The 25,459-nt window shown below is 45.4% G+C and overlaps 1 protein-coding gene across 1 annotated transcript in view; it reads right to left on the bottom strand.

The window, feature by feature from the left end:
- SERPINE2 (serpin family E member 2) overlaps positions 1-20,065 on the bottom strand; it is a 73,132-nt gene extending 53,067 nt beyond the window's left edge. The window contains exon 1 of the mRNA XM_061205429.1: positions 19,848-20,065. The gene's annotated coding sequence lies outside the window, so the exon portion shown is untranslated. The remainder of the gene's footprint in view (positions 1-19,847) is intronic.
- Between the last annotated feature and the right edge of the window lie 5,394 nt (positions 20,066-25,459).

Raw genomic sequence — 25,459 nt, forward strand, 5'->3', positions numbered from 1 at the left:
TTTCCCCGAGCACATTATCCACTTTTCTTCCAAGTTGCCTGTGATACTGCACTTTCCAAATCTATGTGTGACACTGCCATGGAAAAAATCTATCCTAAGCCATAAGAAGCCCTTCACAGAGCATCAGGGCAGTGGCCCTCATAGGTAAAAAATATATCTGTGATCCCCACAGCATATTACTGTGTTCCATTTTAAAGTGACCCTTTGTGGTTTTGATAAAATTTCATCTGACAGAATAGCTACCTACTCAGCAAACCCATTTCCTCTTCTTCTGAAGATAGGACTGTAGCCTGTGCTATAGATGGGAGTGACTGTATGACTGAAATGCAGTCAGCGAAATGGGAGTGGAAGTGATGTATGCTGCCCTCAGGCCTGGCCCATCAAGACCTGCTGTGTGCAATCTGCCATGACCTTTCTGCTTCCACCAGCTTGTTGCTGACAAGCATCATGCCCTGGGAACCCACATGTTAAATGAAGTGGAGCCACATGATGGAAGGAGGTTGGGTCACTGAATCACCAGGTCCGCACCAGGAAAGTGACACACCCATTTGGGGCTTTATGCAAATGGAGAATAACCTTCCATCATGTTTGAACCACGGTACACGTTTGGGTTTATTTGTTACGGTAATTAGCATGACCTTAACTAATACAACATTCAACATTTGGTGACTGTGAAGTCATGACCTCTGCAGTAATGACTAAGTCTGTATTCGATTTCCCTGCCTTTTTTTTTTTTAACATCTTTATTGGAGTATAATTGCTTTAAAATGGTGTGTTAGTTTCTGATTTATAACAAAGTGAATCAGCTATACATATACACACATCCCCATATCTCTTTCCTCTCGCGTCTCCCTCCCTCCCACCCTCCCTATTTCACCCCTCGAGGTGGTCACAAAGTACAGAGCTAATCTCCCTGTGCTATGTGGCTGCTTCCCACTAGCTTTCGATTTTACATTTGGTAGTGTATATATGTACATGACACTCTCTCACTTTGGCCCAGCTTACCCTTCCCCCTCCCTGTGTCCTCAAGTCCATTCTCTAGTAGGTCTGTGTCTTTATTCCCGTCCTGCCCCTAGGTTCTTCATGACCATTTTTTTTTTAGATTCCATATATATTGTTAGCATACAGTGTTTGTTTTTCTTTCTGAACTTACTTCACTCTGTATGACAGACTCTAGGTCCATCCACCTCACTACAAATAACTCAATTTCGTTTCTTTTTATGGCTGAGTAATATTCCATTGTATATATGTGCCACATCTTCTTTATCCATTCATCTGTTGATGGACACTTAGGTTGCTTCCATGCCCTGGCTATTGTAAATAGAGCTGCAATGAACATTGTGGTACATGACTCTTTTTGAATTATGGTTTTCTCAGGGTATATGCCCAGGAGTGGGATTGCTGGGTCATATGTTAGCTCTACTTTTAGTTTTTTAAGGAACTTCCATACTGTTCTCCATAGTGGCTGTATCAATTTACATTCCCACCAACAGTGCAAGAGGGTTCCCTTTTCTCCACAGCCTCTCCAGCATTTATTGTTTGTAGATTTTTTGATGATGGCCATTCTGACTGGTGTGAGGTGATACCTCATTGTAGTTTTGATTTGCATTTCTCTAATGATTAGTGATGTTGAGCATCCTTTCATGTGTTTGTTGGCAATCTGTATCTCTTCTTTGGAGAAATATCTATTTAGGTCTTCTGCCCATTTTTGGATTGGGTTGTTTATTTTTTTGATATTGAGCTGCATGAGCCGCTTGTAGATTTTGGAGAATAATCCTTTGTCAGTTGCTTGGTTTGTAAATATTTTCTCCCATTCTGAGGGTTCTCTTTTTGTCTTGTTTATGGTTTCCTTTGCTGTGCAAAACCTTTTAAGTTCCATTAGGTCCCATTTGTTTATTCTTGTTTTTATTTCCATTTCTCTAGGAGGTGGGTCAAAAACGATCTTGCTGTGATTTATGTCATAGAGTGTTCTTCCTATGTTTTCCTCTAAGAGTTTTATAGTGTCTGGCCTTATATTTAGGTCTTTAATCCATTTTGAGTTTATTTTTGTGTATGGTGTTAGGGAGTGTTCTAATTTCATTCTTTTACATGTAGCTGTCCAGTTTTCCCAGCACCACCTATTGAAGAGACTGTCTTTTCTCCATTGTATATTCTTGCCTCCTTTATCAAAAATAAGTTGACCATAGGTGCGTGGGTTTATCTCTGGGCTTTCTATCCTGCTCCATTGATCTATATTTCTGTTTTTGTGCCAGTACCATACTGTCTTGATTACGGTAGCTCTGTAGTATAGTCTGAAGTCAGGGAGCCTGATTACTCCAGCCCTGTTTTTCTTACTCAAGATTGCTTTGGATATTTGGGGTCTTTTGTGTTTTCATACAAATTGTGAAATTTTTTGTTCTACTTCTGTGAAAAATGCCAGTGGTAGTTTGATAGGGATTGCATTGAATCTGTAGATTGCTTTGGGTACTATAGTCATTTTCACAATGTTGATTCCTCCAATCCAGGAACACGGTATATCTCTCCATCTGTTTGTATCATCTTTAATTTCTTTCATCAGTGTCTTATAGTTTTCTGCATAGAGGTCTTTTGTCTCCTTAGGCAGGTTTATTCCTAGGTATTTTATTCTTTTTGTTGCAATGGTAAATGGGTGTGTTTCCTTAATTTCACTTTCAGATTTTTCATCATTAGTGTATAGGAATGCAAGAGATTTCTGTGCATTAATTTTGTATCCTGCTACTTTACCAAATTCATTGATTAGCTCTAGTAGTTTTCTGGTAGCATCTTTAGGATTCTCTATGTATAGTATCATGTCATCTGCAAACAGTGACAGCTTTACTTCTTCTTTTCCGATTTGGATTCCTTTTATTTCTTTTTCTTCTTTGATTGCTGTGGCTAAAACTTCCAAAACTAGGTTGAATAATAGTGGCGAGAGCGGGCAACCTTGTGTTGTTCCTGATCTTAGTGGAAATGGTTTCAGTTTTTCACTATCGAGGACAATGTTGGTTGTGGATTTGTCATATATGGCCTTTATTATGTTGAGGTAAGTTCCCTCTATGCCTACTTTCTGGAGGGTTTTTATCAAAAATTGGTGTTGAATTTTGTTGAAAGCTTTTTCTGCATCTATTGAGATGATCATATGGTTTTTATTCTTCCATTTGTTAATATGGTGTATTACATTGATTGATTTGCGTATATTGAAGAATCCTTGCATTCCTGGGATAAACCCCACTTGATCATGGTGTATGATCCTTTTAATGTGCTGTTGGATTCTGTTTGCTAGTATTCTGTTGAGGATTTTTGCATCTATGTTCATCAGTGATATTGGCCTGTAGTTTTCTTTCTTTGTGACATCTTTGTCTGGTTTTGGTATCAGGGTGATGGTGGCCTCGTAGAATGAGTTTGGGAGTGTTCTTACCTCTGCTATATTTTGGAAGAGTTTGAGAAGGATAGGTGTTAGCTCTTCTCTAAATGTTTGATAGAATTCGCCTGCGAAGCCATCTGGTCCTGGGCTTTTGTTTGCTGGAAGATTTTTAATCACAGTGTCAATTTCAGTGCTTGTGATTGGTCTGTTTATATTTTCTATTTCTTCCTGGTTCAGTCTCAGAAGGTTGTGCTTTTCTAAGAATTTGTCTGTTTCTTCCAGGTTGTCCATTTTATTGGCATATAGTTGCTTCTAGAAATCACTCATGATCCTCTGTATTTCTGCAGTGTCAGTTGTTACTTCTTTTTCATTTCTAATTCTACTGATTTGAGTCTTCTCCCTCTTTTTCTTGATGAGTCTGGCTAATGGTTTATCAATTTTGTTTATCTTCTCAAAGAACCAGCTTTTAGTTTTACTGTTTCCTTCATTCCTTTTTCATTTATTTCTGATCTGATCTTTATGATTTCTTTCCTTCTGCTAACTTTGGGGTTTTTTTGTTCTTTCTCTAATTGCTTTAGGTGTAAGGTTAGGTTGTTTATTTGAGATGTTTCTTGTTTCTTAACGTAGGATTGTATTGCTATAAACTTCCCTCTTAGAACTGCTTTTGCTGCATCTGAAAGGTTTTGGGTCGTCGTGTTTTCACTGTCATTTGTTTCTAGGTATTTTTTGATTTCCTCTTTGATTTCTTCAGTGATCTCTTGGTTATTAAGTAGTGTATTGTTTAGCCTCCATGTGTCTGTATTTTTTTACAGTTTTTTTCCCTGTAATTGATATCTAGTGTCATACCGTTGTGGTCAGAAAAGATACTTGATACAATTTCAATTTTCTTAAATTTACCAAGGCTTGATTTGTGACCCAAGCTATGATCTATCCTGGAGAATGTTCCATGAGCACTTGAGAAGAATGTGTATTCTGTTGTTTTTGGATGGAATGTCCTATAAATATCAGTTAAGTCCATCTTGTTTAATGTATCATTTAAAGCTCGTGTTTCCTTATTTATTTTCATTTTGGATGATCTGTCCATTGGTGAAAGTGGGGTGTTAGAGTCCCCTACTATGAGTGTGTTACTGTCCATTTCCCCTTTTATGGCTGTTAGCATTTGCCGTATGTATTGAGGTGCTCCTATGTTGGGTGCATAAATATTTACAATTGTTATATCTTCTTCTTGGATTGATCCCTTGATCATTATATAGTGCCCTTCTTTGTCTCCTGTAATAGTCTTTGTTTTAAAGTCTATTTTGTCTGATATGAGTATTGCTACTCCAGCTTTCTTTTGATTTCCATTTGCATGGAATATCTTTTTCCATCCACTCATTTTCAGTCTGTATGTGTCCCTAGGTCTGAAGTGGGTCTCTTGTAGACAGCACATATACGGGTTTTGTGTTTGTATCCATTCAGCCAGTCTATGTCTTTTGGTTGGAGCATTCAATCCATTTACATTTAAGGTAATTATCAATATGTATGTTCATATTACCATTTTCTTAATTGATTTGGGTTTGTTTCTGTATGTCCTTTTCTTCTCTTGTGTTTCCCACTTAGAGAAGTTCCTTTAGTATTTGTTGTAAAGCTGGTTTGGTGGTGCTGAATTCTCTTAGCTTTTGCTTGTCTGTAAAGGTTTTAATTTCTCCGTCAAATCTGAATGAGATCCTTGCTGGGTAGAGTAATCTTCGTTGTAGATTTTTCCCTTTCATCACTTCAAATATGTCCTGCTACTCCCTTCTGGCTTGCAGAGTTTCTGCTGAAAGGTCAGCTGTTAACATTATGGGGATTCCCTTGTATGTTATTTGTTGTTTCTCCCTTGCTGCTTTTAATATTTTTTCTTTGTATTTAATTTTCGATAGTTTGATTAATATGTGTTTTGGTGTGTTTCTCCTTGGATTTATCCTGTATGGGACTCTCTGCACTTCCTGGACTTGATTAACTATTTCCTTTCCCATATTAGGGAAGTTTTCAACTATAATCTCTTCTAATATTTTCTCAGTCCCTTTTTTTTTCTCTTCTGCTTCTGGGACCCTTATAATTCTAAGGTTGGTGCGTTTAATATTGTCCCAGAGGTCTCTGAGACTGTCCTCAATTCTTTTCATTCTTTTTTCTTTCTTCTGCTCTGTGGTAGTTATTTCCACTATTTTATCTTCCAGGTCACTTATCCGTTCTTCTGCCTCAGTTATTCTGCTATTGATTCCTTCTAGAGAATTTTTAATTTCATTTATTGTGTTGTTCATTATTGTTTGTTTGCTCTTTAGTTCTTCTAGGTCCTTGTTAAACGTTTCTTGTATTTTCTCCATTCTATTTCCAAGATTTTGGATCATCTTTACTATCATTATTCTGAATTCTTTTTCAGGTAGACTGCCTATTTCCTCTTCATTTATTTGGTCTGGTTGGTTTTTACGTTGCTCCTTCATCTGCTGTGTGTTTCTCTGTCTTCTCATTTTGTTTAACTTACTGTGTTTGGGCTCTCCTTTTTGCAGGCTGCAGATTCATATTTCCCATTGTTTTTGGTGTCTGCCCCCAGTGGCTAAGGTTGGTTCAGTGGGTTGTGTAGGCTTCCTGGTGGACGGGACTAGTGCCTGTGTTCTGGTGGATGAGGCTGGATCTTGTCTTTCTGGTGGGCAGGTCTGCATCCAGTGGTGTGTTTTGGGGTGTCTGTGACCTTATTATGATTTTAGACAGCCTGTCTGCTAATGGGTGGGGTTGTGTTCCTGTATTGCTAGTTGTTTGGCATAGGGTGTCCAGCACTATGGCTTGCTGGTCGTTGAGTGGAGCTGGGTCTTGGTGTTGAGATGGAAATCTCTGGGAGATTTATGCCATTTGATATTACGTGGAGCTGGGAGGTCTCTGGTGGACCAATGTACTGAACTCGGCTCTTCCACCTCAGAGGCAGAGGCCTGATACCCGGCCGGAACACCAAGACCCTGTCATCCACACGGCTCAGAATAAAAGGGAGAAAAAAAAGAAAGAAAGAAAGAAAAAATAAAATAAAATAAAATAAAATAAAAAAGTTATTAAAATAAAAAATAATTATTAAAAATTTTAAAAGTAATAAAAAAAAAGGAGGACAGCAACCAAACCACAAAACAGATCCACCAATGATAACAAGCGCTAAAAACTATACCAAAAAAAAACACAAAAAACGGAGAGACAGAACCCTAAGACAAATGGTAAAAGCAAAGCTATACAGACAAAATCACACACAGAAGCATACACATACACACTCACAAAAGGAGAGAAAGGGAAAAATATATATATATCATTGCTCCCAAAGTCCACCTCCTCAATTTGGGATGATTCGTTGTCTCTTCAGGTGTTCCGCAGATGCAGGTACATCAAGTTGTTTGTGGCGCTTTAATCCGCTGCTTCTGAGGCTACTGGGAGAGATTTCCCTTTCTCTTCTTTGTTCGCACAGCTCCTGGGGTTCATCTTTGGATTTGGCCCCGCCTCTGAGTGTAGGTCGCCTGAGGGCGTCTGTTCTTCGCTCAGACAGGACGGGGTTAAAGGAGCAGCTGCTTCGGGGGCTCCGGCTCACTCAGGCCGGGGGGAGGGAGCGGTACGGAGGAGGCGGGGCGAGCCTGCGGCGGCAGAGGCCGGCGTGACGTTGCAGCAGCCTGAGGCGCGCCGTGCGCTCTCCCGGGGAAGTTGTCCCTGGATCACGGGACGCTGGCAGTGGCGGGCTGCACAGGCTCCCGGGAGGGGCGGTGTGGAGAGTGACCTGTGCTCGCACACAGGCTTCTTGGTGGCGGCAGCAGCAGCCTTAGCGTCTCATGCCCGTCTCTGGGGTCCGCGCTGATAGCCGCGGCTCGCGCCCGTCTCTGGAGCTCGTTTAGGCGGCGCTCTGAATCCCCTCTCCTCGCGCACCAGGAAACAAAGAGGCAAGAAGAAGTCTCTTGCCTCTTCGGCAGCTGCAGACTTTTTCCCGGACTCCCTCCCGGCTAGCTGTGGCGCACTAGCCCCTTCAGGCTGTGTTCATGCCGCCAACCCCAGTCCTCTCCCTGGGATCCGACCGAAGCCCGTGCCTCAGCTCCCAGCCCCCGCCCGCCCCGGCGGGTGAGCAGACAAGCCTCTCGGGCTGGTGAGTGCTGGTCGGCGCCGATCCTCTGCGCGGGAATCTCTCCGCTGTGCCCTCCGCACCCCTGTGGCTGCAGCTCTCCTCCGTGGCTCCGAAGCTTCCCCCCTCTGCCACCCGCAGTCTCCGCCCGCGAAGGGGCTCCTGGTGTGTGGAAACCTCTCCTCCTTCACGGCTCCCTCCCACTGGTGCAGGTCCCGTCCCTATTCTTTTGTCTCTGTTATTTCTTTTTTCTTTTGCCCTACGCAGGTACGTGGGGAGTTTCTTGCCTTTTGGGAGGTCTGAGGTCTTCTGCCTGCGTTCAGTGGGTGTTCTGTAGGAGTTGTTCCACATGTAGATGTATTTCTGATGTATTTGTGAGAAGGAAGGTGATCTCCACTCTTCCGCCATCTTCTCTGCCTTTTTTTTAAAAACTCTTTTTCATCATGCAATCGGTAAAAGCATTCATAATAAGAACTGACACAGGGGATTTCAGGCTAATGCGCCTCTCCCACGTGTTCTCATGAGTCTCGTCCATCCAATGCTTTTGGTGAACTCTGACCAAAAACATATGAGGATCTTTGTAAAATGGAAGATTTTGCAAGGACCCTAATATATAGCAAATCTCTCTTTCTCTGAGGGACAATTTCAGATAAATTTTTCACTTCATATTCATGGACACGGACATCAAGTGTTTAAACTAGGACACTCTCTTTTTCACAGACAAAATTCCACCATTTTAGTGCTTTTCAGTGACTCATTAAGGCATCTCTCAGGCACCAATTCAGTGTGCATGCCTGACTCAGAAGAGAGCGGGCCTTACTGCAGTTCTGGACCCTCCAGTGTCTTGTAGTCTTGAGTATTTAATGAAAGTAAAAGTTACATGCAAGTAATGTTTCACACTTTCCAAAGTTGTGCACTAAAACTGTCATTTTTTTTATGAGATCTGATTTCTCCCCCATGGAGAAGTTATCCCCACATCTTTAGTCATAGAGAGCACATGAGAGACTAACCGGCCAACTCATTATTATTGATACAAATCAGTAAATAGCAATTCTACACAATTTAGATCAAAATGGTTTTCATGGAGAGTCACATGAAAGAAAAAGAAAGGACTGCATTACCCCCGAGGGCTGTCTGGACATTTGTGCTTAGCAGCTACGAGCCAACGCTTCACATTGTGCACAGACTTAGCTCTACACACACACACACACACACACACGCCTGCGCGCAAACACGAACACACGTGATTAGTAGCGACTGACATTTAAGAAACTCCTATGTGTAAAGGGCTTTAGCATCAGCACAGCTGAGCCTCCCGGGCTCCTAGAAAGTGGGCATCACAGCCCTCATTTCACGTGGGAGGAAATCGAGACCTGGACACCGTCCACCACTTGCCTGCATTCCTGACCCTCACGGAGCCTCCGGGTCCCTCATCCATAGAACGACCTCGGGCCTCCAGCCTTTCAGGGCTGCCAAGTGGATTTAGGGAGGCAGTGCACGGCCGTGGCTTTGGGCTGGCACCAGTGGCCGCTCTGGTCTCCAGGGCCACACACTGCGCTCCTAGAGTCCCTTTACACCAACAACTCAGTGCACACTGACCAGTCCAGTGGGATGTCCTGATCATCTCATCCATGGCACTCATTACACAGCAGTGGATAAGTGACCCAGAACAGTACTGAGGGGCAGGGTGATGGTCTGGTCCAGGGGAGGCATAGTTAATCACCATGGCACACAGTGATAATAAAAAGCAAACCAAGCCTGAGGTAACTTCCTATCACATTTAAATCCTCTACAGACAGTGCTTCCCCCAAATGCTCCTCCTGCCACTCCACTACGGTGTACCGCTGTTCTAGACTATCTTCAATTGCTAAAGTCTCACGGGTATGCCTTTTCTACCTACATAGAGAAGATCCTCAAAGGTCAACCTATGTTGTGGCTACTTCTGTGTCTCGCAGAGCACCTACTACAGAGTAAGTGCTCAAAAACTAGCTCTCAAACTGAATGCCACCCAAATACAACAGGGCTGCCACCTCGTGCTCCTTTGAAGTCCTGTGTGGGGCAGGTTCATCAAGAGTAAGCGTTGGGAAACCCCTCTCCTCTCGGGGAATAATCCTCTTTGAGAACATGGGTGGGAACAACAAAGAGAAAGGGAGACATGAACCAGCCAGTGGCCCTAAGGAATGAGCGATAACAGTCCGCAGGTCAGTGGGGTACTCTGGGGGCCAACCAGGGGTGAGTGACAGGTCATGGCGGTCTGTTACCAAACTGTACCTAGACTTGCATCTGGGGAGGTGACAAATGATAGGAGCAGAGAGGTGAATCCTCACTCGGCCACAGCCCTGACCTTGCCAAGTGACCTAAGTCACAGCCCTGACCCAGTGACTGACATTTAAGAAACTCCTATGTGTAAAGGGCTTTCGCATCAGCATGGCTGACCCTCTCGGGCTCCTGGCAAGCCAGGCATCAAAGCCCTCAATTCACATGGGAGGAAATTGAGACCTGGACACAGTCCATCACGTGCCCATGTTCCTGACCCTCATGGAGCCTCCGAGTTCCTCATCTACAGAATGACCTCAGGCTTGTCAAGTGACCTAATTCATGATACTTCCTATTTCCCTGTGTGTAAGACAGGAACAATACTACCTCTCCCTGCAAGGAAGCTGCATCCTCATCACCTCCCTTCTCTAGCTTTGGAAATGGAGCACACTGGGGGCGGGTAGTATTTTGCAGACACAAAACTACTAAGCATAGAATAGTCATTTAAACCCAGGTCCATCTGACTCCCCAAGTCATTCTCCATCCGGCAATGGTCTGTGGTTCCCTGCTCTGTTGCCCCATCACCACTGTTTAGCCTCAGTCATTCCCTGAAAAAAATGTTTCAGAATCAAAAATCTCCTCTGCAAGACACCCAGCCCTGGAGAGAACATCCCCAGGGGCGGGAATCTCAGAGGGGTGCTCCACACACCTGAATCTCAGTTTTCTCACCTGTAAACTAGGACTAATTTCTACCTTACAAGGGCTGTTTAGATTCAACAAGATCATGTACAAAATGTGCCTCACAGCCCTTGACACCCTGATGATCCAATGATCTTGCACTTCATTCTCCCCTTTCAAGCGTCTTTTGGGCTCCTCTGTGTCAGGTACTGTGAAAGGAGCCCAGAGGAGTAAGAGAGACCACAAAGTCCTGGCGGTTTCCTAGTGGGGTGGATAAGACACACACATAACTAGAACACACAGTAGAGAGTAAGAGAAAAGCACATTTTTGCCAGTGTATACATAAAAAATATATTGTTCTCAAAGAAATTTTACACTAATAAGTGATATACATGCATGGAACAACTCTGTCTTCAGTAATTGCTGAATTAATTCACATTAGTATGATTAGCACTTTGATAGTCATGATTTACCACCTTGCTGCGCAAGAACAGGTTCACTATGAATACTTCGGCATCTCTGGCCAATCCTCCAAGTTGCTAGAAATGAACACAGGTTTGGCAAGAGATGATATGATTCTATCAAGTAAATTAATTTCAAAGAGAAAATCCACACCTTTAGAAAGAAAACTCTCTTTATAATTAAGTCATCACATAGAATCTCCCTGGCATCTCCTATCCCATTGTTTGAGCAATAATTCACGTGTGGGCATACACTGAGTGCTGTATAAAGTCCCATATGGATATCTGCCAGTAAAATCCTAAAAAAATCATACTAATGGCAGCAGAAAATATATTTCCGATCTAACGATGTTGGCAGTGGTTAATCCAACATTCACAGAACTCTTTTGTATATTGAAGGAATAATTAAACGTGTTTTAAATACATTCAGCGTGTGTTTAAAATGGTTATTTCTAGGTATATGGACATCACTGGATACAGCAGAATGACTTTTTCACAATCGGAAAAATGAGAACAAAAAGAGAAGACCCTGGATGCTACATTTGCAAAAACCTAAATAGATTATTTTTCCTACTGCACAATTTATTCATTCTTCATAACTAACATTAAAAAAAACAAAACAAAAAAACACAGCGCCCAGCCTGACAGGGCTAGCCTGCAATGTGCCTCTAGAAAGAACTTCTGGTAACACTGCTGCTTACATTTCCTCATAAGGTGGAGTAAAAGGGAGTTTATTTCATGCATCAGCCATCCTTTGCTCCATGGCCAGTACTGGAGGAGCTGGAAGCCTGTGGAAAGGACAGATGACCAGCTGATCACTGGGAGTGCTGCCTACTGAGAGTTTTACAGAAAAGGGGTCTGGAAACTCAGTATGCAAACACAGAGAGCAAGTCACTCATTCATCAGGTCAAAGGCACAATGAAAACACCAGTCGCAGAGGAGTTAAATGTTTGCCTGGAACCCCACTGCCACCTCGTGCCCTGGAAGTCAGCTCCATTCTAGACCCTGTGCTCAGCACCTAAAGCATACTCTCCACTGCAACCTCACAACACTTAAGATGTGGTTACCTTCATGCCCAACTCACAGATGATGAAACTGAGGCTTGGAGAAGTCTAGTCAATTGGCTATGGTCTCCTGGCCTCCAACGAGTAACCGATATAATCTAGATTCAGGCCAAAGCCCGTTGGTCTCTACATCCTCCATACTCTTAATTACTACACTATACTAAGGAAGAGGGGGAGGAGGAGGGGGAGGAGGTGGAAGAAGAGGAGGAGGAGAGCACATACCATTTGATGTGACAAACTTTGAAATAAATTTAAGTGTAAAAAAAACTATAAAAAGAAAAGTTAAACCTCCATGTTTTAAGCTAAGTCTCCACACATTTGTGGAGTTCAATTAGACATCTTTTAAAAATCATGTCACACTTGTTCTTCAGTTGAGTTTTATCCAGCTCAGCCTAAGTTATTCCCCTGGACTCTGGGTATATGTACTCTACCTTTTCAATCCAAAGGTCAGTACTAATTTTAGCATCTGAGTCCCAGAAAAAAAACAAGTATCTAAGGAAAAACTGGGCCCAGGGGCCAAAAGGCATAAAAACATTACTTTAAACGTAACACAAAAATATTAGTCTCTTTCCATCTCTGTTTTGGTTGTCTTACTGAAGCAGATCATACAGCAAAGTGAGAAGCTGGTCTCTTGAAAGGAGGCCCGTTGTTTGACAGGAATTTCCTTTTGAGAGGTTATAAATATTGACGAGTCATAAATCTTTGACAGCTCATGGTACCCGCTCACAACTCACACATTTACAGACCTGGGTTCAGGCTCTGGCATTGACACATACAGGTTGTATGAATTACCATGGACACCTGGGCAGCTCCACACTCTTCTTCACAACTGTCCAAGTGGGAATATTAGTATCTGTCCAACAAGCAAACATGAGGCTGGAGGAGATAACACAGTGCCTCCGTCAACTGCAAACAAATACTAATGACAGTTGAGGTAACTTGCCTGTCCAGCACACCCTCTCAATACTCCCTCCTCCCCTGACTGCAGGCTTGAACACGTGACTCAGAATCTGGCCAGTCATAGCATCCCACTGCCCTGACCACAGCCATTGGCCCAGGGAAAGATATACGACCCAACCTGAGCCAATCAGAGTGCCTCTATAGGATTTTTCCCACTGGAACTGACAGGAAGCTCATCTTTCCTCTTTGATCCTAAGGCTGTAGGGAGATAAGCCTGAAGGTGCCAGCAGTCATGTCGTGGTCCAGAGACAAGAGACATGGGGGGAGAGAAAAGAGGTCCAAGGCCCTGAGCCTCTAGTTCCAGTCACCTCCAAGGCCAAAGCACCTCCGCCATGGCTTGGGCTCGGCAACATAAGCCAGTAGTTCCCCCCATGCTCTCCGTGTTTCTGAGTCAGTTATTTTGATTGGGGTTTCTGCCCTTATAACCAAAAGATAAGACAGTAGTTAAAGCCCATATAATCCAATCAGTGACCAAATCCTCAATAAAAATAATTTCTTCCTAAGTGGATTCCTCAGGTAAAAAAAGAAAAAACTCTTTAGTAGAGGATGCAAACACTGCCATTATCCATATAGCATTTTCTCCAAAGAAAGGAAGAAAAATCTATTTTCATTTGCAGTCACCGTATACATTTTCCAGTGGGCTTCGTATTTGGGGTTAAACTCTCCCGCATACCCACACCCACTTTCAAGATTTGGTCCATAAAAACTTAGGCCAAAAACAAGTAGTTTATTTTTCTATAGCTGTATTAGTTGGCACTAAATGGAGCGGGGAAGGGAAGGGGGAGAAAGTACTGATGCTGTTTTTAGCATGTTCTTAGAAATTCCCCAGGTTACCGGACTTCTCACTGCTGCAAGGTGGGGGAAGGCATCACAAAAACAAAACAAAGTACATTCACCAGGATTTGCAGTCACTATAAGAAATCCTTTCTGCCTTTTCATAGGAGTTTTTTTTGTTTTATATTAAGACCCCTCCACATTATCTTTCTCCCAGGAATTAACTGATAAAAACAGAAAGGCACAGTGGATTCCAATTCTCCAAATTATCTTCTGAGACAAAGGGCAAAGTCTGAGGTCAGACTGAAGCAGGAGCATGGGGTATTCCTCATCTGATCTTGAATTAGGGTGTCCACCCCAACCTTTGAAGGAATTCAAGGATGAAGTGGAGATGAAATGTTTGTCCAGATGCATGAATGGAATTACAAATAGAGGACTGCTTAGGCTCAGTGGCCATCCCCATGCACAAAAAGAGTCACAGAAGGAACGCCAACTTCTCTGGGCTGGGCTTACATCCAGACCTAGAAATCTAACAGCAGAATAAGGGGAGAATCATTTACTGTGTAAATTGACTTGGCCCATTGGGTGAAAGGTAGCATTTCTCAAAAGAGAAATAAAATTGTCCTAGTCTTTCAGTGTTCTTAGACAAACTGTGAACTTATAGATAAGAAATAACCTAAAGATGTAGTTTATTGCATTTCACTCCATTTCATATCTAAGGGTATTTTTTTAAAACCCAATATTGATTTTTAGATCAGGCGTGCAATCTACTCACAAGGAAAGATGGTTTTGGAAAGAGAAGACGGGCACATTTATGGTTGGAGACAGTGGTTTACAAAGAAGATCCAAGTATACGGGACCCAATTTATTTAACATTTTTATAAATGCCTCCAAGTGGGAATACAAACTAAATAAATCTTCATGTTGGGCCTCAATGCTATTTCTAAGTCCTGAAGAACCAAACTGAATATATATTTCTTAGGTTTAAAAGAGAGAGAAAATGAAAGAGAAGAATTTCATGTAGATAAACATAAAACAATGCATTTAAGAATAAATTTCATCTAGGCCTGAGATTTATGAGAAAGCTGGATCAGAAAGGAAAATAAGCCAAGAAGTTAAATTGTTTTTTAAAATAAGACAGCTTTGAGATCACTATTTCAACACACCCATTGTATAGGCAAGGAAGTTAAGTTCTAGATAGTCAACTACATAAATCATTTGTGGCATAGCCCAGACCCTCTCCCAACCCAGGGCTCTTTCCACCAAACGCGGCTTAAGACATCAGACAAAAAACTGCCCCGGCAAAAATTTAAAAACAAAATGAAAAACAAGGGTCAGCAAGAGGGCATGTATCACCCTCACTGAGGTTAATGGAAATAAATCAGAAGGTATTCTCCTACCTTGTACAAACTGTGAAATACGAAGTACAGCCAGTGGACTTCAAGGAAGACAGAATGAAGCCAAAGAGGGTTCGGATGAGGGTAACTGAAGTGAACGCAGACACAGAAGCACTTCTGTATTAGACTTCTGCTTTTTTCTAAGTAATGTTCTGTCTTAGAAGCCATGGTTGATCAAAGATTTTTTTTTTAAATGTGAAGATATATATTAACTGCAGAAGTACCCGGCACCAGGGGTAGACATCTGGGAGGAGAGCTCCTCTTCAAGCCCCAAAGACAAGCTCTCTTTCATAAAGTGTGCAGCAAACTTATGAAAAATATGAATATGGTTTAGTTCAACATCCATTAAATGCCTTTGGGTCACGCACCACTGCTGGTACGAATGAAACCAGAACACAGGCACGACTTCACGGCACTAAGAATCTGCTGGGTAGGGTATGTTGCTATGACACGGTAACCGCCATCAGAGAGGCATCCACTTGGTAGGATGTACATGTGTGTGCACACACCACACGTGTGCCACACAGGACTGGGAGATACTGATCTTCAGGAAAGACTTTTTGGGACAGGTGATACTAGACATGAGTCTTGAAAAAGGGGAAGTTGGCCAGACAATAAATGCAGAAGATGGAGAAAGAGAATTCCAGGCAGAGGTCCAATAGGAGCCAAGGCAGGGAGTAAGGGCAGCGCCATGGTGTGAGAAGTCTGCAGGGAGTTCAGTTTTGCAAAAGAATAAAGTTTGCGGAAGGGTACAAGACAGGGAGGTGGGAAAGGGTTGAAGAACGCGTGGACTCTGTCATTACAAATGGCCAGCAGTCTGGGGAGTTGCTAGGGAGGAGAGCAGGACACTGTGGAAAGTTCCCTGGCTGAGTGCTAAGGAATTCTGGGAGAGGACTGCCCAAAGGCAGCTGAGTGACCTTGGGAACATACTGTATGACTCTGGGCACCATGTGAAATGGGCTCCGCCACGTTCCAAGGGCTGAGGTCTTCTGGAGCAGCCCGTGCCTTGGGATGTGGAATCACCCCTGCCCCGTCTCCTTCCAGAGTGGTTATGAGGCAGTGGGAAGGGGGTGAGGTCTGTGGAAATGGTTTATAAAGGGCAGAGACTGCATCTCAGTAAAGGTGAGATAACACTGGAATTACATATTCGCGACCCTCCTTATAGAGGTTCAAAAGCATTTTGAGAAATGCAGGTACATCACCTTAAAAAGTCAATAGAAAGCCCACCTTTCTATCTGAGATACCTAGCTTGTGACGCAACACAGCTACTCCTTCAGAGTCGGGGTCTGTCCCCAAGGCAAGAGGGAGGCGCTGAGTTTTTATCAGGAGGGACACAAGCAGATTCGGATTTGAGGGCCCTGAGGTAAGTAGCCCCAGCAGCCATGTGGATGACGGTTTGAAAGGGGTGCAAAGCTAGTGCAACAGACCAGGCAGGAAACAGTGCAGTCGGCCACTCAGCATTCCCGGGCTGCTGCTGGGCCCCCAGCCTATGGTTAGAAGCCCGCGGGAGCTAGGAAGCTGCTGTAAATGGGGACCACGGGTGCAAGGGGACGCGGAAAGCAAGCAGCCTCCAGCATAGCCAGGCACGGGGAGCTCCGTGCCAGCCAAGGGCTGCCACGTGGGAATGTAGGCCTCCTGTTCCAGGCCTCCTGATTTTTAAGAGGAGCTATAAATCCAAGTGATATCTTAACATTTCCAAATATTCACACGATTTTTGTATACTTGTGTTCAAGCCAACAGACATCTGCCAGCTGGAATTGGCACACTGGCCACCATTTTGCCACTTCTGGGCTCTAAAGCAGGGCAGGGCCATGGTGACTAGAGCAGACGTTTATGGGATTTCACAGCACGAGAAGCAGCAGGACTCGGTGACTGTCTGGATACGGGCGGCGGGCGGTTGCTGGAGGAGTCCAGCGTCACTGGGAGGTTCCTGCTTTAGCACCTTGGTAAACAGCCGAGTCACCAGCAAAAAAAAAAAAAAAAAAAAAAGAGGACAAATTTTGGTCAAGGCTGAAGCAGGTACGGAGTGGGTGATGAGAACTAAAATCAGTTTTCGACTTACTGTGGGTTTTTCTGCCTAAAGGGCATAGACTGCAGGTAACTAGCTGGAGATACCAATCTGGGACTCACTTTGTACTGGTGAAAGTGGAAGCCGTGGGAATGTGGTATCCCAAACATTCTGCTTGAAGCTGAAGAGGGGTAAGAACAGAGCCCTGGGTCACCCCAGGAGGTAGTGGAGGTGTCAGGGTGGCAGAAGGCAAACCAGGAGGAGGTGGCAACTAAGGAAGGAGAAAAGCATCCATCAAAAAAAGAGGAAAGGTCCATATCCGATGCTGCAGAGAGGTCTAGAACACGTGCTCAGGACCACTCATTCAGGAGTTGTGGGGTCTTCTCCTACTTTGGGGAGTCTCTGGCCAGCTTGCAGAGAGTTAAGAAGAAAGGGAAGCCTGGGGAAGTGTTAACTCATTTAAGAAGCCTGGGAGACAGGTGGTGGCTGTAGGTGAGTTGGGCATGCATGGACAAGGGAGGTTATGGCATTTTAAAAACACTGTTAAAAAAGAAAAGAGTTCATTGGGAGACATGAGGCACTGCCACAGGAAAGTCTTCTCTCTAACCTTCTCTAAGTCCCCGCCCCAACTTGATTTCTCTTCTATTATTCTGCCTTATTCCTATTTTATCAGAGCATAGTTAGGTTTCTTTGTGTCTGCTTGCTGCCACAGGAAAGACTGTTCCAAGAGAACAGCGGCCTGCTATATTTACCATACACCAGGGCCTAGCAAAGTGCCTGGACACAACAGATGCTTAAGAAGATTTTTTGGATGTGGGTAAATCTGGAAAAGTCTGTAGGAAGGAAATGGGGTAAGACGTGGGGAGACTTCAATCCGGTGGTCCCTACTTTCTCAGTAGAGTGGGCCATGAAAGTCACCTGCCAAACTGGAAGGAGGGAAGGGAACAGATCTCTTGTGTTCAAGAAGAGTTGCCATGGGAGTACCAGTTTGCAACCTGGAAGGAAGGAGCTTGTGGTGCAGAGATACTGAGATGCTGATTTCAGAAGTTGAGCATCTCTGGGTGAGGACAAGACTTGGACGTAGAGGACCCAGTAGCTGGAGTGGGTGGAGGTCCCTGGAGTCGAGATGGTCAAGGAAGCAGGAATCGGAAGCATCCCCTACATGGACTGTGGGACTAGGGGAGGAGAGAAAGCCCACGGGCCAAAGTCTCCCATGCCGCGGCAGAGTGACTGTGGCAGAGAACGGCCACAGAGAAGTGTAGCCGGGACCTGGCTAGGTCACCACCTCATTTCCCACTCTGCCACCTCAAACAATCTCTGACTAGTATTTAATCACTCATGTCTGGAACTGAAAATTACTGTCCTTTGGAGATTGAATCATTTCTGTCCTTTTCAAATTACACTAATATGTGAAGTTCACGGGAGGCAGAAATTTTCTGCATAGATTCATTTTTTTAAAGAGTAAGAGATAGGTGACATCTTGATGACCTTCAGTAATTGCCCTGCACTGTACAATATTTTTGAACATGATTTTAAGAAAGCCTCAAAACTTGAGGTTGAGAGAAGCCTTCGATGATTTAGGCTAACACCTTCATTTGCATAGCTGAAGAAAATTTTTGCTGAAATACTGCAAACAGCACATAATTACTGATTTAGATATGCAGTCAGCATTGAAAGTATCTTCAATTTTTGAAGTGTGCTTTAGATATACAAATTAGCAATGCTTACGTTTTTCCCCCAGTTATCTGTGTTCAACTTTCCGATATAAAATCTCCGAAGCATAAAATTATCACGTAAATTGTTCCTGAACAGTTCAGAGGAGCAAACTGCTTCCTGGCTTGAAAGAGGAAGTCAAACCTTCAAACAGCTTTTTATGTTGATGCTAAATATAAATAATATAAATATAAAAACGTTCCCTGCGAAGTAGTCAAAGCAAGACACAGCAGCATTCGAGATTTCTCAAGAGAGACACACACGAAGACTATTTTTTGCTCATTAAAACACTAAAACCTTCAATAGCATCTTCCATAATACCTGAAGGTGGAGTGCTGTCTTACGTAATAGAAGCCTTCCCTCCGCACTCAGTTTGTAGGCAAATTAAACACCTAATTCCGCCCAGAATTTCTGAGTACTTTCACCTTACCTGTAGGCACTGATCAGCATTGCAATTCCCATTTCTACAGACGATGAAAATGGCAAAGATCAGCTCCATGGGGTTACATCGGTTGCCAGAAGCCAATTTAAAGGCTCTCCCTCAAACCACCGGTTACCCCCAGCCCGCTCAGGCAGCGGTAACAACAAGTAGGAGTCCGTTTGTCCTTCGCGAACAGGCGGCGCACACGCAAAGTACGGGGATGGGGACGTCCGCGAGTACCTGGGTACCCCAGGTTCAGGGTCACGGGCGCCCGCTAGGATGGACCGGCAGCAGCAGACACGCTGGCCCCAGGACTCCCGGCCGCGGGGACACCTGGCCCGCCGGCGCGGCCTCTCCGCGCCCCGCCCGGGTCGTATTCGGGCTCCCCGCGGGCCGGGCACGGGTGCCGGGCGCGCACGCAGCTTTGACCGAGGCAGCCCGGCCGGGGGAGGCTGAGAAAGTTCCTCCTCCTCGACACCGGCGCCCCCGGCCCCGCTGGCCCCGCAGCCTCCCGGCCCCGCGCAAGATCGCCGCGCGGAGCCGGCGGCGCGCCGAGCCCCGCGACCGTCCCCGGCGCGGCGGGCAGCGCCCGCCGCGCCCCTCCCGCCCCGGGCGCCCGCGATCGGCCGTGGGGCGCGCAGCCCGTACTCACCGCCCCTCTCTCGGGATCCCCAGGTGGCGGCCGCGGAGCGCGGCGCGGCCCGAGCCGGAGCCGGGTATCGGCGGGGCGGGGGAGTCGGAGGAGGAAGAGCGGCGGCGGCGGCGGCGAGGAGGGGCAGCGGAGGAAAGAGGCGGCGACGTCTGCACACGCCGCGTAGCCCGAGCAGCCCGGCAGCCCCACAGCGCTAGCGGGCCAGCCCCGGCGGCGGGGGCTTTATCGCGGCGCGCGCCGCCCCCGCCCCTTCCTGCCGCCCCCGCCCCCGCCCCGCCCCGCCCCGCCTTCCCGCCGCCTCCTTTGTGTGCCAGCGGCCGCCGCGTCTCCGCGCCCGCACTCCGGGGCGCCCCCACTCCCGCCGGCGTCCCGCCGAGGCCGCCCCCCGCGGGTCCCCGTCCCGGGGCTGCGCCCAGAAAGAGCCGGGAGACGCGCCGACCCCGAGTTGCGGCACCAGCCCGGCCCGAGCTGCACGTGGGTCGCCGGGCTCGGAGGCGAGGGGGGGGGGGGTGTGGGAGGGGGGAGGGACCCAAGGGCTCGCGGCGCGTCCCTGGGACGCGTCGTCTGGGCTGCCCCCCTCCCAGGGAGAAACAGGGGGACGCCCCGGGACAGTGCCTACTGGTCCGGGTGATGGGGATAACGGTGCCAGGTCGCGGCCGGGGAGGGACAGATCACCCCTCGAAGCGCTTCGCCGGGTGCCCCAGAGCCGACTTCTCCCGGCCTCGCGAACAGAGGAGCCGCAGCTGGTCGCCTTAGGCAAAAGGCAGACCAGGGGATCCAGAAAACTGGATTCCTGGTTGCGGTGACAGCGTGAGGTACCCCGCAGAGACCTGGGAATCCGGCCCTTCCCAACCGGTTACTACAGCCGATGGGACCTCGTGCGCCGCAGAGAAGCACAGACCCCAGAGGCCGGCGGCAAATTACCATCCTGCTCCCAGCTGTATGACCCAGATCTTCCGTATGCGGCCCGCCTTTGCATCAGCTTAGTTTTGTAGGTACCCAACTTTAATGGCATAATTTATGTTGCCCTTAGACAGTGCAGAACCCTCACCAACAGGCCCACGGCCCCGACTGTGAGAAAGAAATATGGTAAATCTCCTAAAACACAGCCTTGAATTAAGCTTGCATCTACTCATGAGAGCAACTTGGAATCTTGGAAGGGTATTCACAGCCTCTCATATAGGGAAACATGCTATGGGAGTTTTGGCCCTAAAATTAAAAGGAAACACAGCCCGCAGAAAGAAAACCCATTTCATTGCTTTACACTCATGCCCAGTATTCATATTCAGTTACAGGCAGGATAAAAATCCTTTTTCCTTGTTGTTCCCTCTGCCTGAAATGCTTTGTTTCTCCCCACCATCTTCCTGATGACTGCTTCCTTTTACTTCAGGTCAACAACTCAGATGTCACCTCTAGAAACCCTTTCCTGGTCGCTTGAGCTAAAGTCACTTCCGCCTTTCTCCAACCCATGACATTCTTCATAGTCCTCATCATGATTTGATTTTTTTTTTTTTTTTACTTGTTTCTTGACTAGTTTTTCCACACTTCCTCATTAGAATGTATGCTCCCAGAAAGGAAGGAAGAGAAACCAGTTGAATGTGGTTTCTAACTCACCTGGTTCCTAGTGCCTGGAGCCAATACTCCACCTATAGTCTTTGCTCAAGAAATATTTGTGGACAAGTGCCAAGTGACTGTTAACATGGTAAGTACTGCTCCAGGGACAGTGTTATCATTTGTTCTCATCGGGGAAGGCAAGCTGGAGCTGGGAAGAATGAGGTGGGGATGGGAGAAGCTACAGGAGAAAGCCCAGAGGTGGGATTGAGCTTGGTGTGTTTGAGAAGCTAGGATCAGCGTCTTCCCGATGGAAGGGAGTCATTCAGGGGACTAGTGGAGACACAAACTATTATAGAACCAAGAAGTGGGTGAAGCCAGGTTATGAAAGCCTGCCCGATTCCCTGCATCCACTTCTATCTTTATCACTTTTTTAAATTGAACATTTTTATTGAGATAATTGTAGGTTCACATGCAGGTGTAGGAAATAACACAGAGAGGTCCCTTGTATGCTTTGTCCAGTTTGCCCCAAGGGTAGCGTTTTGCAAGACTACTGTGTAATATCACAATCAGTATATCAACATGTATACATTGATTCATGTCTCAAACACTTTGGGTAATTATTTGCCATTTTAAATTTTTAGTAAAGTTACTCTAAAATTTTGAAAGAAATGAACAAATATTATTATTATTTTTATAAATTTATTTTATTTATTTATTTTTGGCTGCATTGGGTCTTTGTTGCTGCGCTCAGGCTTTCTCTAGCTGTGGAGAGCGGGGGCTACTCTTCATTGCCTTGCACGGCCTTCTCGTCGCAGTGGCTTCTCTTGTTGTGGAGCACAGGCTCTAGGGCGCATGGGCTTCAGTAGTTGCAGCACGTGGGCTCAGTAGTTGTGGCTCGCGGGCTCTAGAGCGCAGGCTCAGTAGTTGTGGTGCACGGGCTTAGTTGCTCTGCGACACGTGGGATCTTCCCGGACCAGGGCTCGAACCCGTGTTCCCTGCATGGGCAGGCGGATTCTTAACCACTGCGCCACCAGGGAAGCCCAGAAATGAACAAATATTATGTTAAAGGGTTTCAGTCTCTTGTTTTAATGGAACCAACTTTTGTTTAAAGGGGAAGAATGTTTTATTTTCCCAGTTAGAGCATAATGAGGGTCCAGATTCTTCATCTGTAAAAGACAGTCAGAAATCTTTGGGACTTACCTCTGACTGTTCACTTCCCTGCCCTACCCAGTAGTGTTGAAGGAACATTTTGAGCAATACTGTACATGACTTGTCAATTCTGAAATCAGACAGGATGCAGTGTTAACTAATATGCTAAACTATGCCTAACCACTAATGGGCCTTTCTCTCTCCTTGGACATTGGATGGGACTGCCACTGAGTGTCTCCCAGAGGGAAGTGATTCAAGACAAAGACCCATTCTGCCAGTGGGCTATGCTGGGAATACCAACTATGCTTGTTAGAGAATGTGCACGGCGACTGCTGACCGGCCTTCCCGATGCCAGCAAGAGGATACAGAAGCAATCTCCCAAGCTTTCCACGACATTCAAGTGACCAGGCACTTTGACCCCCATCATTAGGGGCTGCCACAAAGAAGCTGTGTTCCTACCTCACGTGGTGCCCCTAAGCGGCAGTTCAAACACCAGAGGGTGTTTGACCCTTGTTGAAATGGACTTGTCATAGGTGTGCGCTTTCAATTGGCATTTCCCTCCTGTCTTGTTTGAGAAATCCAAATCATTTAACGCTCCTACCTGCTTCTTTTTTTACAACTTCACATTCACAGCAGAATTTCATTTTGTCCTTCAATTGTGTGGCTTGCCTTAATCCTCTGATAGAGCTTCAAATTGTTTATTCCTTAATTTTTTTTTTTTAAGTGACCTGGAGTTTAGCCAGCTCCAGCCATTCTCTGAGTTTGGCTTTGTGTCCATAAGCCGCAGTTGGGAGAAACGCAAGAAATGCCCAAACAGAATAAAACAAATGATCTATTTAGTCTCATTTCCTCTCTTGGAAGAGGTCCAGCTTTGAGTGCTTTGGAAGAAGATGAAAATCCCCCCACCCCACCCCCACTGCTCCCTCATACACCCAAACAGTATGACCTTGTATTTAAGTAAAGGCTATCCTTAGCTCCCAATGGGTGATGGTGTTTCGTCTGGAAGAGGTACTGATATTTCTATAATAAGATAATAATAGTTGCTCCTCTCCTATCTAACCCCTATTTAAAATACATTTCACCACAAGACGACTTGTTACACAACTTTATAGATGCAAATGCTGTTTCGTAAGGTGGTTTCAACCAGGGGAAAGGAGACTGGTTATAACAGTTCACTTAGACAATTAGTTTCTGGGACTGTTGCATTGGTATGATTTTTTTTTTTTAAGCCTATAATAGGTATTTTTTGTCTTTTTATTTCCCTTTCAAGTTGGCTTTCAAATAAATCCAGTTTTCTCTTTCTGTAACGTCTGAAACGGATTCAACCAGAGCATCAGTTCACACTTTCCCACTATCGTCGCTACTTTTCATCAAGGGCTTCAGAGAAAAGACGTCAGTAAGTGCTGGACTGAGGGTTATTTTCTGCTTATATTTGACCAAAGAAGACGGAAAGCCCTAGGTGCTGAGGACCACTGTGATGCTGACCCCTTCAAACAACAACCTAGCTCTTCTTCCTTTTACCACCAAGCATGGACGCCGCCTCCCTTTTTTTTATACTCTCTCTGCCCTCGCTTCTTACCTGCATCACTGTGTCTCCTCCCTCTCTCTCTTCCTCCACCCCCCCACCCCTGTCTCTCTCAAAAGTTACCAATCACTTCCAATGCCAACCCCAGTGGTTTTTCATCATTCTTTATCACCCTTGATCTCCTGGCAGCATATAACTCTGGTGTTTTGCCCATTTTTGAAATTCCTTTGCCTGTTTTCTCTCTTCTCCAATTCCTTAGCCAGCCTTTATCTTTCCCTCATCAAATCCTCCTCCTCCCACATGTGGCTGCTATATTATTGTCTGCCCTCAGCTCTCTCCTCTCCTTCACACACTCTCTCCCAGTGGAGTGACCACTGATTGGTTTGTGGCCACCCAGCATCTATTCCCTGTCTTTTGATTGCAAGATCTGTTTTCCTTTGGAGAATCACTTCTCCTGCTTTATGTCACCCTGTTGGGAATGGATGACAAGGTGTCTTTACTTCTTCTAGTCAAGGGATGGGCATATGACCAAGCTCGCTGGATCCCCTCCCAGGACTTTGAATACTTGAAGGGAATGGGGAAAGTAGTTGGAGCTGACTCATCCTAACTTGATAAGATTGTTTATGAATTCTTCCCATCTGGATCCCCAGAACCACCATGGTCCCTGCCTCTTCTGAGTAGAAGTCCACACTGGACTCTTTTCTAGCCAGATTTGGTTTCTGTTGCTTGTAATCAAGAATCTTTAACAGATACATCCTAGATGCATGTAACTTTGCTGAGTTCTGGATGATTTCCAAGCCTGTATTTATAGATGGCCTTGACCCCTGTTCAAGTTCCTACTCACATATCTCCAAATGCTTGGCAGATACTTCTACTTAATATTCCCACTGTCAGGGACTTCCCTCATGGTCCAGTGGGTAAGACTCCATGCTCCCAATGCAGGGGGCCCAGGTTCGATCCCTGGTCGGGGAACTAGATCCCGCACGCATGCCGCAACTAAGAGTCTGCATGCAGCAACTAAAAGAACCTGCGTGGGCAACGAAGATCCCGCATGATAAAACTAAGACCCAGCACAGCCCAAATAAACAAATAAATGAACAAATAAATAAATATTCCACCATCACCTCCTACCTAACAAGTCTAAAGCAATTTATTATCTCCCTCCTGAAGCAATTCTTCCTCCTGAACTCCATGAGGATTTTAGAGGGAGGAGTGCCGTCTCAGTCACTGAAACCAGAAGAATGGGAATGAGTTCTGATGACTCCTCTTCCCTTTATCCTATATCCAGCCATTACCTGGTGCTATTAATAGTTCCTTCCCTAAGTCCCTCTTATTCATCCCTTTCCTATTTTGTTTTTTTCAGATTAGTTCAGACCCTTATCAC

Source organism: Eubalaena glacialis, chromosome 1, assembly GCF_028564815.1.
Source record: "Eubalaena glacialis isolate mEubGla1 chromosome 1, mEubGla1.1.hap2.+ XY, whole genome shotgun sequence".
In the NCBI taxonomy this organism is placed as follows: Eukaryota; Metazoa; Chordata; class Mammalia; order Artiodactyla; family Balaenidae; genus Eubalaena; species Eubalaena glacialis.